This window comes from Procambarus clarkii, chromosome 50 (assembly GCF_040958095.1).
Source record: "Procambarus clarkii isolate CNS0578487 chromosome 50, FALCON_Pclarkii_2.0, whole genome shotgun sequence".
NCBI lineage: Eukaryota > Metazoa > Arthropoda > Malacostraca > Decapoda > Cambaridae > Procambarus > Procambarus clarkii.
In genome coordinates this window covers 30,977,481-30,991,975 of record NC_091199.1, presented here as the reverse complement: position 1 = coordinate 30,991,975, position 14,495 = coordinate 30,977,481, and the positions used below count along the sequence as shown (strand labels likewise).

Genomic DNA, 14,495 nt, shown 5'->3' with positions numbered 1-14,495 from the left:
TGTGTGTGTGTGTGTGTGTGTGTGTGTGTGTGTGTGTGTGTTTGGTGTGTGTTTATGTGTGTTTGATGTGTTTGTGTGTGTTTCTGTGTGTTTGGTGTTTGTTTGTGTGTTTGTTTGTGTGTTTGGTGTGTGTATTTGTCTGTGTATGAATATATATATGTGTTTAGTATGTATCTGTGCGTGTGTGTTTGGAATGTTTTTTGTGTGTGGAATGTGTCTATTGTGTTTGTGTGTTTGTCTGTGTTTGTGTGTTTGGTATGTGTTTATACAATTTGGTTTTTATTTGTTTTGTATGTGTGTTTGTGTTTGGAATGTTTGTTTATGTGTGTGAGTTTTGTGATTCGTATGTGTGTGTGTGTGTGTGTGTGTGTGTGTGTGTGTGTGTGTCTGTGTGTGTGTGTGTGTGTGTGTTTATAATGTGGGTTTGTGTTTGGTGAGTTTGTGTGAGTATTTATGTGTGTTTTTGTGTGTGTTTGATGTGTATTTGTGTGTATTTTATGAATTTGTGTTTGTGTGTGTTTTTAGTATGTTTATGTGTTTGGAATATTTCTGTGTGTTTGGTGTGTTTTTCTGTGTGCGTGTGTGTGGTATGTTTGTACGTGTGGCATGTGTTTGGTATGTGTGTATGTGTTTGGTATATGTGTGTTTGATTGGTGTGTGTGTGTGTGTGTATGTAGGTGTGTGTGTGTACTCACCTAGTTGTACTCACCTAGTTGTGCTTGCGGGGGTTGAGCTCTAGCCCTTTGGTCCCGCCTCTCTACCGTCAATCAACAGGTGTACAGGTTCCTGAGCCTATTGGGCTCTATCATATCTACACTTGAAACTGTGTATGGAGTCAGCCTCCACCACATCACTTCCTAATGCATTCCATTTGTCAACCACTCTGACACTAAAAAAGTTCTTTCTAATATCTCTGTGGATCATTTGAGCACTCAATTTCCACCTGTGTCCCCTAGTGCGTGTTCACCTTGTGTTAAATAGCCTGTCTTTATCAACCCTGTCGATTCCCTTGAGAATCTTGAATGTGGTGATCATGTCCCCCCTAACTCTTCTGTCTTCCAACGAAGTGAGGTTTAATTCCCGTAGTCTCTCCTCGTAGCTCATACCTCTCAGCTCGGGTACTAGTATGGTGGCAAACCTTTAAACCTTTTCCAGTTTAGTCGTATGCTTGACTAGATATGGACTCCATGCTGGAGCCGCATACTCCAGGATTGGTCTGACATATGTGGTATATAATGTTCTGAAAGATTCCTTACACAAGTATCTAAAGGCCGTTCTTATGTTAGCCAACCTGGCATATGCTGCTGCTGTTATCCTCTTGATATGAGCTTCAGGGGACAGGTCTGGCGTGATATCAACCCCCAGGTCTTTCTCTCTCTCTGACTCTTGAAGTATTTCATCTCCCAAGTGATACCTTGTATCTGGTCTCCTGCTTCCTACCCCTATCTTCATTACATTACATTTGCTTGGTTAAACTCTAACAGCCATTTGTTCGACCATTCCTGCAGCTTGTCCAGGTCTTCTTGAAGCCTCAAGCTGTACTCCTCTGTCTTAATCCTTCTCATAATTTTGGCGTCGTCAGCAAACATTGAGAGGAATGAGTCTATACCCTCTGGGAGATCATTTACGCATATCAGAAACAGGATAGGTCCAAGTACAGAGCCCTGTGGGACTCCACTGATGACTTCACACCATTCTGAGGTCTCACCACTCACTGTAACTCTCTGCTTCCTATTGTTTAGGTACTCCCTTATCCACTGGAGCGCCCTACCAATTACTCCTGCCTGTTTCTCCAGCTTATGCATCAACCTTTTATGGGGTACTGTGTCAAAGGCTTTCCGACAGTCCAAAAAAAATGCAGTCCGCCCACCCTTCTCTTTCTTGTTTAATCTTTGTCACCTGATAGTAGAATTCTATCAAGCCTGTAAGGCAAGATTTACCCTCCCTGAACCCATGTTGATGGGTTGTCACGAAGTCTCTTCTCTCCAGATGTGTTACTAGGTTTTTCTCACAATCTTCTCCATCACCTTGCATGGTATACAAGTTAAGGACACTGGCCTGTAGTTCAGTGCCTCTTGTCTGTCACCCTTTTTGTATATTGGTACTACATTGGCAGTCTTCCATATTTCTGGTAGGTCCCCCGTTTCCAGTGACCTACTATACACTATGGAGAGTGGTAGGCAAAGTGCTCCTGCACACTCTTTCAATACCCATGGCGAGATTCCATCCAGCCCAACAGCTTTTCTCACATCCAGCTCTGATTGGTGCTTCTTGACCTCATCTCTTGTAATTTCGAACCTATCCAAGGTCACCTGGTTTGCTGCCACCTTTTCTAGCGCCGCGACATCTCCCTGTTCTATTGTAAAGACCTCCTGGAACCTTTTGTTGAGTTCTTCATACACCTCTTTGTCATTCTATGTGTACCTGTCCTCGCCCACCCTAAGTTTCATCACCTGTTCATTCACTGTTGTCTTCCTCCTGATGTGACTGTGTAGTAGCTTTGGTTCGGTCTTGGCTTTATTAGCTATATCATTTTCATACCTTTTCTCAGCTGCTCTTCTCACACTGACATACTCGTTCCTGGTTCTCTGGTATCTCTCTCTACTTTCTGGTGTTCTGTTATATAGGAAGTTCCTCCAAGCCCTTTTGTTCAGCTCCTTTGCTTTCATACACTCCCTATTAAACCACGGATTCTTCCTTTGCTTCTCTGTTTTTTCCTGTCGGGCTGGGACAAGCCTGCTTACAGCCTCCTGACATTTTTGTGTGACATAGTCCATCATGTCTTGTACGGACTTGGTTCCGAGTTCTGTGTCCCAATGTATATCCCATAGGAATTTATTCATTTCCTCATAGTTTCCCTTTTGGTACGCCAGCCCTTTGGTTCCCAGTTCTTTTTTGGGGGGTGATAATTCCCAGCTCAACCAGGTACTCAAAGCTCAATACACTATGATCACTCATTCCCAAGGGGGCTTCCAACTTAACTTCCCTTATATCCGACTCATTTAGGGTAAATAACAGATCAAGCAAGGCTGGTTCAACCCCTCCTCTCATTCTTGTTGGTCCCTTGACGTGTTGACTTAGAAAATTTCTTGTTGCCACATCCAGCAGCTTAGCTCTCCATGTGTCTGGGCCTCCATGTGGGTCTCTGTTCCCCCAATCTATCTTCCCCTGGTTGAAGTCTCACATGATTAGAAGTCTGGATCCGTTCCTGCTAGCCACAGATACTGCTCTCTCTATTATATTGATGGTGGCCAAGTTGTTTCTATCATATTCCTGTCTGGGCCTTCTGTCATTCGGTGGGGGGTTATATATGACTACTATTATAATTTTCTGTCCTCCAGTTGCTATGGTGCCTGATATGTAGTTACTGAAACCTTCACAGTTCTGAATTACCATCTCTTCGAAACTCCAACCTTCTCTTAGTAGCAAAGCTACACCACCTCCTCCTCTCCCTTCTCTCTCTTTCCTCACTGCATAGTAGCCCTGTGGAAACACTGCGTTTGCTATGATTTTCGTTAACTTTGTTTCTGTGAGTGCTATTATGTCTGGGTTTTCTTCTAGTGCCATTCTCCAAGTTCACTTGTTTTATTTTAAATCCCATCTATGTTAGTGTAGATTGTCTTGAAACTCACTTTCTTCTGTTCATTTTCATGTCCCTTTCTTGGCGAGCATTCTGCTGGTGTGGGAAGCTGTTCTGTGGGTGAGAGGACCTGTGAGGTGGTTTGCAGGGTCTCAGAGGATTTTTGGGTGGGGGGTGGGGGTTTAAGGGAAGGGGGGACAGGTAGGGTTTGGGTTAAGGAGTTAGGGGGGACATGGAGGATACGGGGTGAGGGGGGGAGGAGGGATAGGGAGGGTATGGGATGAAGGGAGAGGGGGGACAGGGGGGGGAAAGGTGGGAGGGGGGACATGATGGGAATGGGGAAGGGGTGTCAGGGTCAGAATGGGGTGTGGGGGGGAGGGAGGGTTGGGTGGGGGCAGGTAGGGTGAGGGGAAGGGAGGGTTTCTATGCAGAGGGGGGTGGTGGTGTTGCCCTCTCCTCTGGTGTTGCTGGGATGCTGATTTTGGGTTCTCCTCTTGTCTCTGGGACTGTTGTGTTGAGGGCTGTGATTTCCTGGTTTGCTCCTCTCTCCCTGCACTTCCTCCTTGCCTCTGCTGCCCTGGCTCTCTCCTCCTTCGTCCTGTCCCTCTGCAGGAGTAATTTTTTGTATCCCTCCATATGCTGCAGACGACTCTTCCTTTCGAGAATATCCTCCTTCGTGGTTTCGTTTGTAAACACCACCTTTACAAGTCGGTTTCTATCCTTGTTGTACCAGCCCAACCTGAAAATCTTCTCAATGTTATGTACAGCCCCTTCCATCTCTAACCCCTTCAGTAGCCCATGCACTGCCTCTCTATCCTTGTCATTCCATTCTTGCCTGTTGGATCCTTCCTGTTCTTTGATGCCTGTTCTTTGTGTGTGCATGTGTGTGTGTGTGTGTGTGTGTGTGTGTGTGTGTGTGTGTGTGTGTGTGTGTGTGTGTGTGTGTGTGTGTGTGTGTGTGTGTGTGTGTACTCACCTAGTTGTACTCACCTAGTTGGGTTTGCAGGGGTTGAGCTCTGGCTCTTTGGTCCCGCCTCTCAACCGTCAATCAACAGGTGTACAGATTCCTGAGCTTATCGGGCTCTGTCATATCTACACTTGAAACTGTGTATGGAGTCAGCCTCCACCACATCACCCCCTAATGCATTCCATTTGTCAACCACTCTGACACTAAAAAAGTTCTTTCTAATATCTCTGTGGCTCATTTGGGCACTCAGTTTCCACCTGTGTCCCCTTGTGCGTGTTCCCCTTGTGTTAAATAGACTGTCTTTATCTACCCTATCAATCCCCTTCAGAATCTTGAATGTGGTGATCATGTCCCCCCTAACTCTTCTGTCTTCCAGCGAAGTGAGGTTTAATTCCCGTAGTCTCTCCTCGTAGCTCATACCTCTCAGCTCGGGTACTAGTCTGGTGGCAAACCTTTGAACCTTTTCCAGTTTAGTCTTATCTTTGACTAGATATGGACTCCATGCTGGGGCTGCATACTCCAGGATTGGCCTGACATATGTGGTATACAAAGTTCTGAATGATTTTTTACACAAGTTTCTGAATGCCGTTCGTATGTTGGCCAGCCTGGCATATGCCGCTGATGTTATCCGCTTGATATGTGCTGCAGGAGACAGGTCTGGCGTGATATCAACCCCCAAGTCTTTTTCCTTCTCTGACTCCTGAAGAATTTCCTCTCCCAGATGATACCTTGTATCTGGCCTCCTGCTCCCTACACCTATCTTCATTACATTACATTTGGTTGGGATAAACTCTAACTATCATTTGTTAGACCATTCCTTCAGCTTGTCTAGGTCTTCTTGAAGCCTCAAACAGTCCTCTTCTGTTTTAATCCTTCTCATAATTTTAGCATCGTCCGCAAACATTGAGAGAAATGAATCGATACCCTCCGGGAGATCATTTACATATATCAGAAACAAGATAGGACCGAGTACAGAGCCCTGTGGGACTCCACTGGTGACTTCACGCCAATCGGAGGTCTCACCCCTCACCGTAACTCTCTGCTTCCTATTGCTTAGATACTCCCTTATCCACTGGAGCACCTTACCAGCTACACCTGCCTGTCTCTCCAGCTTATGTACCAGCCTCTTATGCGGTACTGTGTCAAAGGCTTTCCGACAATCCAAGAAAATGCAGTCCGCCCAGCCCTCTCTTTCTTGCTTAATCCGTGTCACCTGATCGTAGAATTCTATCAAGCCTGTAAGGCAAGATTTACCCTCCCTGAATCCATGTTGGCGATTTGTCACGAAGTCCCTTCTCTCCAGATGTGTTACCAGGTTTTTTCTCACGATCTTCTCCATCACCTTGCATGGTATACAAGTCAAGGACACTGGCCTGTAGTTCAGTGCCTCTTGTCTGTCGCCCTTTTTGTATATTGGGACCACATTCGCCGTCTTCCATATTTCTGGTAGGTCTCCCGTCTCTAGTGACTTACTATACACTATGGAGAGTGGCAAGCAAAGTGTGTGTGTGTGTGTGTGTGTGTGTGTGTGTGTGTGTGTGTGTATGTGTGTGTGTGTGTGTGTGTGTGTGTGTGTGTGTGTGTGTGTGTGTGTGTGTGTGTGTGTGTGTGTAATTACCTAAGTGTAGTTACAGGATGAGAGCTACGCTCGTGGTGTCCCATCTTCCCAGCACTCTTTGTCATATAACGCTTTGAAACTACTGACGGTCTTGGCCTCCACCACCTTCTCACTTAACTTGTTCCAACTGTCTACCACTCTATTTGCGAAAGTGAATTTTCTTATATTTCTTCGGCATCTGTGTTTAGCTAGTTTATATCTATGACATCTGGTTCTTAAAGTTCCAGGTCTCAGGAACTCTTCCCTATCGATTTTATCAATTCCTGCTACTATTTTGTATGTAGTGATCATATCACCTCTTTTTCTTCTGTCTTCCAGTTTTGGCATATTTAATGCCTCTAACCTCTCTTCGTAGCTCTTGCCCTTTAGTTCTGGGAGCCACTTAGTAGCATGTCTTTGAACCTTTCCAGTTTATTGATGTGCTTCTTAAGATATGGGCACCACACAACCGCTGCATATTCTAGCTTTGGCCTAACAAAAGTCGTGAACACTTTCTTTAGTATATCGCCATCCATGTATTTAAAAGCATATCTGAAGTTAGAAAGCGTGGCAGAGGCTCCTTGTACAATATTCTTTATGTGGTCCTCAGGTGATAGTTTTCTATCTAGAACCACCTCTCTTTCTTTATCAGAATACTTTTAAGATTTCTCACATAATATATAGGTTGTGTGGGGTCTATGTTCTCCTATTCCACATTCCATAACATTGCATTTATTTACAATAAATTCCATTTGCCAAGTGGTGCTCCCTATACTTATTTTGTCCAGGTCATCTTGAAGGGCATGACAATCATCTAAGTTTCTTATCCTTCCTATTATCTTAGCATCATCAGCAAACATGTTCGTATAATTCTGTATACCAGCTGGTAGATCATTTATGTAGACAATAAACATCACTGGTGCAAGAACTGAACCCTGTGGTACTCCACCTGTGACATTTCTCCTGTCCGCTACATTGCTCTGACCAGTGCCCTCATTTTTCTATCAGTCAGAAAATTTTTCATCCATGTTAGAAGCTTACCTGTCACCCCTCCAATATTTTCCAGTTTCCAGAACAACCTCTTATGTGGAACTCTGTCGAAAGCCTTTTTTAGGACCAGATAGATGCAGTCAACCCAACCATCTCTTTCCTGTAATATCTATGTTGCTCGATCATAGAAACTGAGTAAATTCGATTCACAGGATCTTCCAGATCGAAATCCATACTATCTGTCTGACATTATATCATTTCTCTCCAGGTGTTCTACCCATTTAGTTTTAATTATTTTTTCCAATATTTTGACTATTACACTTGTCAATGATACCGGTCTATAATTAAGGGGGTCTTCCCTGCTTCCACTTGTGTAGATTGGAAGTATGTTAGCCTTTTTCCACACATCAGCTACAACTCCTGTAAACAGGGATGCCTGAAAAATCAGTTGAAGAGGAATGCTGAGCTCAGGTGCACATTCTCTCAGAACCCATGGTGAAACTCCATCTGGACCAACTGCCTTGTTCTTATTTAGCTCCTTGAGCATTTTTTCCACTTCATCTATAGACACCTCTATGTGCTCTATATGGTTCTCTGGAATTCTTATTGTATCTGGTTCCCTGAAGATTTCATTTTGTACAAACACACTTTGGAACTTTTCGTTTAATGTTTCACACATTTCCTTTTCATTTTCCGTGAATCTATTTCCCATTTTCAACCTCTGTATACCATCCTTTACCTGCAATTTGTTGTTTATGAATTTATAGAATAGACCTGGTTCTGTTTTACATTTGTCTGCAATCCCTTTTTCAAAATTTCTTTCTGCCTCTCTCCTCACTGCCGTGTAGTTGTTTCTCGCATCTTTGTATCGCTGGTATGTTTGGGGGTTTGGCCTCTTCCTGTATTGATTCCATTTTTGTGTCTTTTGGTCTGTGGCCCTCTCTCACTTTCTGTTGAACCAATCCTGTTTCCTAGTTCTGCTTCTCTGTTTTGGTATAAAAAATTTTGTGCCTTTATCATATATTTCACAAAACTTGACATACATCTCATTCACTTCCTTGCCTAGCAACAAGTCTGTCCAATTATACCCACTAAAAAAATTTCTAAGGTTGCCATAATGTCCTCTTCTAAAGTCAGGTATTTCAATTGCATCAACCTTCATATTTTCTTCCAGATTATATCGCATTGCATACTTTATTCCCAAAAAGACAGTGTGTGTGTGTGTGTGTATGTGTGTGTGTGTGTGTGTGTGTGTGTGTGTGTGTGTGTGTGTGTGTGTGTGTGTGTGTGTGTGTGCATGTGTGTGTGTTTTTGGTGGGTTTATGTTCCTTGGTGTGGGAGATTCTGGAGTGTGTGTGTTGGGGGGGGGGGGAGTACTATTATGTAAACAATGTTATAAACACTGTAGGTGTGTATGGGAGGCTTTGTCAGTAACATGTGATCCATCTTGAGGTCAGGAATGGTTTGGGGTTTGACCCCCAGCGAGATTTTGGAAATAGCCAACAGTTTCATACATCTTTGTAACTTATACAACCTTTGTATTAACCACAAGTAGTTACTAAAATCACTGATTTGTAGATTTAATCATCATTATGATTTATATTAAACATATTGCCAGATTCTTCCTAGTCAGAGTTACGACGTGAGGAACGACTGGCAGAAACATGAATTCTTTCCACATTTAGTTGGATTTATAACAGAGTCCAGTTTATCATTTCTTTTACTAAAAATAGTTACTTACTAATAAGTTTAATTTCGTAGCTTACTACTGCTTACTGGAACTCCTTTATTTAGTTGATATTAAACATTCTAGAGGAAATTATTTTAATGTATATGATTTCACTTTAATTTCCTCGATTACCTGCGTGACTTTAATAAATCAATTTATGTTACGCGAAATTATATTTTAACACAGAATAATTAAATGTGACATCAATACTCGTCACCACCTCATATATATATATATATATATATATATATATATATATATATATATATATATATATATATATATATATATATATATATATATTTATGATCGATGTTCCCTTCGGGAATCTTAATTTTAAGATGAATAGGAAAACCAGGGATATACTGAACATCTTGTATCAGAATCTTTACTTTAAAAAACATAACGTTTCGAATACTTCTCGTATTCATCATCAGATCTAAAAGAAAAAACAGAAATCACAGTCAAATAGCTGGTAAACAAAGAACTCATACTGAATATAATTGCCTATCAAAGAAAGGAAAAAGCTTAAAAAGCAAAACACTTAAGCGCACTTAAAGTGATCAATACAAATAAAACTTATTAACTGTCACATATATTAAAACTAATTTAAAATCAATTAAACTACAAGATGCAATTTATAACTACTAAAACAAACCATTCTATTAAACTTACGTGAAGTGATCAGAAGTGAAACTTGATACCTAACACATAGATACTAAACACTATAACAAATATTTATATAATGTCTACAAATCTACAAAAAATGTATGTAAAATACAAACAGAATAAACGACAATTATAAAGTACTAACCAAAATCTTATAAAAAACTCAAATATTAAATAAAATTAAATACCAAAAAATGTATTATAACTGTCAGCTGTCCAATTGTACACTGTATAGTGCACAGTAGTGCCTGTAATTTGATTTTTAGTTTATTTTGGTAGTTTAATTTTGTTTAGTTTACCATGTCCTTGCCCTTTCTTACTTATTTCAAGTCTTAACATTGTACATTATATAATCTTCTATGTAGGATATATAATACATTTTTTGGTATTTAATTTTATTTAATATTTGAGTTTTTTATAAGATTTTGGTTAGTACTTTATAATTGTCGTTTATTCTGTTTGTATTTTACATACATTTTTTGTAGATTTGTAGACATTATATAAATATTTGTTATAGTGTTTAGTATCTATGTGTTAGGTATCAAGTTTCACTTCTGATCACTTCACGTAAGTTTAATAGAATGGTTTGTTTTAGTAGTTATAAATTGCATCTTGTAGTTTAATTGATTTTAAATTAGTTTTAATATATGTGACAGTTAATAAGTTTTATTTGTATTGATCACTTTAAGTGCGCTTAAGTGTTTTGCTTTTTAAGCTTTTTCCTTTCTTTGATAGGCAATTATATTCAGTATGAGTTCTTTGTTTACCAGCTATTTGACTGTGATTTCTGTTTTTTCTTTTAGATCTGATGATGAATACGAGAAGTATTCGAAACGTTATGTTTTTTAAAGTAAAGATTCTGATACAAGATGTTCAGTATATCCCTGGTTTTCCTATTCATCTTAAAATATATATATATATATATATATATATATATATATATATATATATATATATATATATATATATATATGTCGTACCTAGTAGCCAGAACGCACTTCTCAGCCTACTATGCAAGGCCCGATTTGCCTAATAAGCCAAGTTTTCCTGAATTAATATATTTTCTCTAATTTTTTTCTTATGAATTGATAAAGCTACCCATTTCATTACGTATGAGGTGAATTTTTTTTATTGGAGTTAAAATTAACGTAGATATTTGACCGAACCTAACCAACCCTACCTAACCTAACCTAACCTATCTTTATAGGTTAGGTTAGGTTAGGTAGCCGAAAAAGTTAGGTTAGGTTAGGTAGGTTGGGTGGTCGAAAAAACATTAATTCATGAAAACTTGGCTTATTAGGCAAATCGGGCCTTGCATAGTAGGCTGAGAAGTGCGTTCTGGCTACTAGGTACGATATATATATATATATATATATATATATATATATATATATATATGTCGTACCTAGTATCCAGAACGCACTTTTCAGCCTACTATGCAAGGCCCGATTTGCCTAATAAGCCAAGTTTTCATGAATTAATGCTTTTTCGACTACCTAACCTACCTAACCTAACCTAACCTAACTTTTCCGGCTACCTAACCTAACCTAACCTATAAAGATAGGTTAGGTTAGGTTAGGTAGGGTTGGTTAGGTTCGGTCATATATCTACGTTAATTTTAACTCCAATAAAAAAAATTGACCTCATACATAATGAAATGGGTAGCTTTATCATTTCATAAGAAAAAAATTAGAAAAAATATATTAATTCAGGAAAACTTGGCTTATTAGGCAAATCGGGCCTTGAATAGTAGGCCAAAAAGTGAGTTCTGGCTACTAGGTACGACATATATATATATATATATATATATATATATATATATATATATATATATATATATATATGACAATGTCAGACCACGGAGGAAAAATGAAACAGGAATTTCCTTAAGTACTTTCGTATATTAATACATCTTCAGAAGGAATGACTCCTTCTGAAGATGTATTAATATACGAAAGTACTTAAGGAAATTCCTGTTTCATTTTTCCTCCGTGGTCTGACATTGTCACATTTTTAATCACGTGTTTATTTTCGTGATATACACACACACACACACACACACACACACACACATATATATATATATATATATATATATATATATATATATATATATATATATATATATATATATATATATATATATATATATATATATATATATATATATCCATTTACGCTCGAGATGACTATCGAGAGTCGGACATGGGCAATCGGGAAGAGGAGGAAGACGCGAGAACGTGACCAATCACCACACGACTCGGACGCCTTTAGTAGCGTGCAACAGAGAGCTACGTTTCGATCGTTTCGACCGCTCTACTGGTTTAGCTCCCACAACCAGTAGAGCGGTGCCACGTCATTTGGCACATCTAGCCGTGTCCCAGAGTTAGTATATCTGCAACTCTATAGTTAGCGCCCCTCAAGCAGCAGCTGGAGGACGAAGGATTGCACAGTTCTCTACATCAACGGACACGCGGCTCGGCAACTATTATTTCCTGTTTGTTACCATGTGGCCACAGTTAACATTTAGGCTAGTTGTCGTTATGCCGTATATAAATTAACAAAATCCCGTACGTGTCTTTAGAAGTTTTATGATCTAAATATGCGATTATATTCATTATTTCTGCAGAAGAAATTTACAGTGCTTGAACATAAATTGCACAGATATTTGCAGGAGGTTTCTACAATGATCATCATACCTTTAAGGAAGATTTCCTTAATTTAGGATGTACTTGTAGTTTGTTATGTAGAAGATTTCTACAATGTAATTGCCTTCCAGCTGCGAGTCGACGTCAAGGGAAGTGCTAGGCTTCCCCATCCTCACGTGCAACAATTTGCCCTATGCAACACGTCATCGGTGGAACATGGCAACTGATTACACCTCTCTAGTTTTACAGCTAAGCTGTTCATGTTTACTCGTAGTAATAACTCCGTAGTTGTATTAGTGATCTCCCGAGATCAATTATACTAACCTATTGATTTACCACATACTCTACTATTCTATCCAGTAGTATATTGAGGTGCATTTACCTCTAATTAATATTATATAATCAACCTTATTTACTTTCATAATTTATTTACTCTGGTGAGGAACCAGCAACAGAATAATGCTAGGGATGCATTAATCTTTTTGCATGTAACCAAATTTTGTGCAGGTTAATTTGTCTCCCTTTACGTAAGAAATACAGTTTCACTAAGATCCATAGGACACTAGTTCTTGGTATCTGTTTCATCCATTGTCTCATTTTGTTTTCCACTTTTTCTCAAAAAGTGATGGTCCTTCACAGCTATCGAAATGTTTTATTTTAATTACAAATTATTGGAGTCAGATTTTCCCACCCGAGGGGTGTAGCCAGCCGGTGTGCGCCGCCTTGCTCCCAGTGCTACTGCACCTCACCCAGCCGCTCGTTCTGTCTTCTTCTCACCCTTCTCTGTCTCTCGCCTTGTTTCTCTGTTTCTTCCTGCCTGTCTCTTTCTGTCTGTCTCTGCCTCACTTTCTCTGTTTCTGCCTCACTTTCTCTGTTTCTGCCTCTCTGTCTCGGTCTCTCTATCTCTGCCTCTCTGTTTCTGCCTCTGCCTCTCTCTCTCTCGGTCTCTGCCACTCTGCCTCTGTCTCATCATCTCTGTCTCTCTGTCTCTGCCCCTCTGTCTCTGCCCCTCTGTCTCTACCTCTATGTCTCTACCTCTTTCTCTGCCCCTCTCTCTCTGCCTCTCTGTCTCTGCCTCTTCATCTCTGACTCTGCCCCTTTGTCTCTGCCTCTCTGTCTCTGCCTCTTCATCTCTGTCTCTGCCCCTCTGTCTCCGCCTCTCTGTCTCTGCCCCTCTGTCTCTGCCCCTCTGTCTCTGCCCCTCTGTCTCTACCTCTATGCCTCTGCCTCTCTGTCTCTGCCTCTATGTCTCTGCCTCTCTGTCTCTTCCCCTCTGTCTCTGCCCCTCTGTCTCTGCCCCTCTGTCTCTGCCCCTCTGTCTCTACCTCTATGTCTCTGCCTCTGCCTCTGCCTCTTTCTCTGTCCCTCTGTCTCTGCCTCTCTGTCTCTGTCTCTGTCTCTGCCCCTCTGTCTCTGCCTCTCTGTCTCTGCCTCTTCATCTCTGTCTCTGCCCCTCTGTCTCTGCCTCTCTGTCTCTTCATCTCTATCTCTGCCTCTATCCTCTCTTTCTTCTCATTCCTCTTCTCTCTCTCTCTCTCTCCTTCTGTCTCTCTCCCTTTGTTTCTCACCTCTCTCTTTCTGTCTGCCTCTCCATCTCTCCCCTTTTCTCCCTGTCTGTCAATATTTTTCTAAATTAAATAAATAAAATCAGTCTCCGTGGTGTACTGGTAAGACACTCGCCTGGCGTTCCGCGAGCGTTATGTCATGGGTTTGTATCCTGGCCGGGGAGGATTTACTGGGCGCAATTCCTTAACTGTAGCCTCTGTTTAACGCAACAGTAAAAATGTGTACTTGGATGAAAAAACGATTCTTCGCGGCAGGGGATCGTATTCCAGGGACCTGCCCGAAACGCTACGCGTACTAGTGGCTGTACAAGAATGTAACAACTCTTGTATATATCTCAAAAAGAAAAAAAAGAAAATAAATAAATGCAGTAAATGTAATTATACCTAATAATTCCAATAATTAATAATTAAAATCAACATTTTAAAAATCGTTGCTCTAAAACATTATATCATAACATTTAAAACACTTTTTATTAAAACATTATGACATCACGTTTATAATCGTATTTACCATTTCTCAAAACTTGTGTATGAAACATAATTTAAAACATGAATAAAACAATCAAATGTCGTTTTAAAAATATTTTGTACAAGGGAAAAAGTAAGGTGGGCAGCCAGTAGCAGCCTCAGTATTTCCACTTACCTAACCAATACTCTGTGGAGGCGTTACCGAAGCCGGTCTTGTAGGCCTCCCAGTCTCTGGTGAAGTTCACCGCAGGAACAACTTTATTGTCTCTCCGGAGTAACCGT

General features: G+C 40.4%; 1 long non-coding RNA gene across 1 annotated transcript in view; it reads right to left on the bottom strand.

Moving 5' to 3' along the window:
- Positions 1-14,490, bottom strand: part of LOC138351546 (uncharacterized) — an 87,152-nt gene extending 72,662 nt beyond the window's left edge. Inside the window, exon 1 of the long non-coding RNA XR_011222502.1 lies at positions 14,389-14,490. This is a non-coding gene — a long non-coding RNA (uncharacterized lncRNA). The remainder of the gene's footprint in view (positions 1-14,388) is intronic.
- Between the last annotated feature and the right edge of the window lie 5 nt (positions 14,491-14,495).